Source organism: Aplysia californica, unplaced genomic scaffold, assembly GCF_000002075.1.
Source record: "Aplysia californica isolate F4 #8 unplaced genomic scaffold, AplCal3.0 scaffold00763, whole genome shotgun sequence".
Classification (NCBI taxonomy): Eukaryota; Metazoa; Mollusca; class Gastropoda; order Aplysiida; family Aplysiidae; genus Aplysia; species Aplysia californica.
In genome coordinates, this window is record NW_004798033.1 from 315,772 (window position 1) to 318,655 (window position 2,884).

Here is a 2,884-nt window from a genome sequence, read left to right on the forward strand (position 1 = left end):
TTCTTTTGTAAGTTTGTCACACTCTTCTATCCTCTATTTCCGGGGTGCCTTGATAGTCGAAGCAGAATTTGTGCTGTTGAAGCTAGAGAGATGAGCAAAGTAAGTCTGATTCCCTATAACTTACTGCAAGGACTTCTCTGTTGACTTCCACCTCTTGGCGCTCATATGACCTTATGCAGTTGCGAGCGCCGTAAAACGTGTACTAAAACTAAACAAAAACTAACTACTACTACTACTACTACTACTACTACTACTACTACTACTACTACTAAGTTGTACTTTAATTGCGCAAGGGGGATATCGTGGCCTAGAGATTTAGGTGTTGGCTTCTCATTCAAAAGTCCCGGGTTCGAATCCGTGTAGCGACCGAATGTTTTCTTCTCTAAAATTGTCTCCTTTTACCTCCTCTAGCAATGTTCTGTCATCTGCTTTCGTCTCCTCTTTCTGCCCTCACCTCCTTATCTCCCTCCTCTGGGCTCCTGACTCTTTCTCCAGCCTTTATACTGCTACTTCTTGGCTCCTTCTTACTGCTGTCTTTCAGCCACACCCCTGATCTTCTGGTAGGAAAGATCTACATCTATCCTTCTCGGACAAGGGAGAAAAATCTCGGAGGGCCCGTGCGCACGTTAAAGATCCCTTGGTGGTCTAAAAAATCGATAAGAGTAGGCTTCGGCCGCCACCCGGGCAAAATTCTAAATTTCCTACCAACTGAAAAAGTTTAATGTGTCCCGTGCGCTCGTATGACCTTATGCAGTTGCGACCGCCGTAATATACTTACATTTTTTTATTGCGCAAATTCACCTAAACAGTAAGCTTCATGTGCTTCACAATCTACATTATGCTAGAAGTCATAAAGTCGATAAAAGCACTTATTCTTGCATTGCAAAGTTCAATGAATTGATTAGATTATTTTGTTGACCTAGTCCCGAGCACATTACAAACACATCTTCTAAGTTTTATTTTTTCCCATCTAACATGCTATATACATGTAAACCATTTAGCACAAAGTAGATCGAAATAATTCCATGAATTCTTAGAGGTCCAGTGACAAATGCTCAACTGTGGGAAAGAACAAGCCAAAGGCCAGTAAAGGAAGACATACAGGTGAAGAAATGGAAATGGACTGGACACACCCCGAGGAGACCCCCAACAAGCATCATCAGACAGGCTGTGACGCGGAATCAACAAGGAAAACGTTAGACAGGAAGGCCAAAGATGACATGGAGGTGAGCGGTACAAGCGGAAATGGAAAAGGCGGGGACATCATGGAAACAGCTAGAAAAGGATGCACAGGACAGGCTTCAGCTGGAGAAATGTTGTTGATGGCCTAAGCTCCACTGGGAGTTAAAAAGGGCAGGAGAGAGATTCTTAGAGGGGGTTGATATACGAATAGGTAACGTTTACCTGGATACAATAGTTTTCATAACCTTTAGCTCCGGAAATTATCAGGACCCAGTTCTTGCCGGACTCCACGCTAACCACGAGGACAACAGCCAGCAGGAGCAGAGGGAGGACTCCATGACGTGACATCATCGTCTCTGTCTTGTGTCGAGCAGTTCAATGTTTGACACAATAATGACACTGTGTGCCTCTTCATTGCTTGTTTGTCTGTCTACGATATGTATATGTCTGAGAAGGTCTGTTGGCCTAGATCTACACTGAGATAATGTCTGACAGCGAGATATCCTGTGGGTGTTTTTCTTTTGTTTTTAAACATAGATCTCTTATCCGACGTGCCCCAAACACCTCGTGATGTTTCACAAGATTCTATTATTGTATTCACGTTCTAGAAGCGACGAGAAATATGTGACAATGCGGAGGTCACGCGGTGAGATTGACTGATTAGCTAGCGATTACAGTTTTACGCCTCCATCGATGCGCTCATATGACCTTAATATGCAGTTGCGAGCGCAGTAAAACCCCATACTATACCATACCATCGGCGCCATTTCGGGAGTGCGCGCGCGCGTGCGCGAGTGTGTGTGTGTGTGTGTGTGTGTGTGTGTGTGTGTGTGAGGACGAAGGGCTAGAACTCAGATGGCCGCCTGGTCGGAAAAGTAAAGTAAGTAAAGTAAGTGTGTGGTGTGTATGTATGTGTGTGTGTGTTTGTGTGTGTGTGTATGTGTATGTGTGTGTGTGTGTGTGTGTGTGTGTGTGTGTGTGTGTGTGTGTGTGTGTGAGTGTGTGTGTTCTTTGGGAAGGGGGAAGGGAGGAGGGGTGCTTCGAATTCGATCCTACAACATCCCATCTGCAGATGGAATTGCTTGGTATATGAAACTTTCCAACTGGAAAACCGAATTCACGTCTTCTAAGTGCAACAGCAAAAGGCCTCACTTAACTGTTCGGTCAACACCTCTGACCCTCGTTCCGTGAACACCCTAGTCAGACAAACACACAAGCAGTATCAGGTGAGCAATCATTCTTTTAGAGCCTTTAACTCCACCATGGACACATTTTATATCACTTAAGAGACGGGCTTCAATCCTGCCTGCCAGGGCTAACCAGGACAAGGAATGATACAGCATCTCATCAGAGAGACCGAGATACGCAATTAAAATTCTCTCCACACAAGAATCGAACTGTTGGCGGTTGGAGGGAGCTCTAGTGTGGTTTGCTTCTTCTTTCATATCAAACATGTATTGTCTTTATCTCCCCTCCTTCTTTTTTGTATTTGTTACTTTCATGCAACACCTCTAATCTTCGGGACTTATATGACCTTATTTTGTTGCAAGTGTCGTAAAACTCTTACTAAAACTAATCTTTACTAAAGAAAAATAATTAATTTTTTTATGTAAAGATTGAGAAGAAGTGTAAGACCAGAGATATCTAAAACGCAATTCGGTTTTGTTCCTGACAAGGGCACCAGAAATGCTATATTCACTTT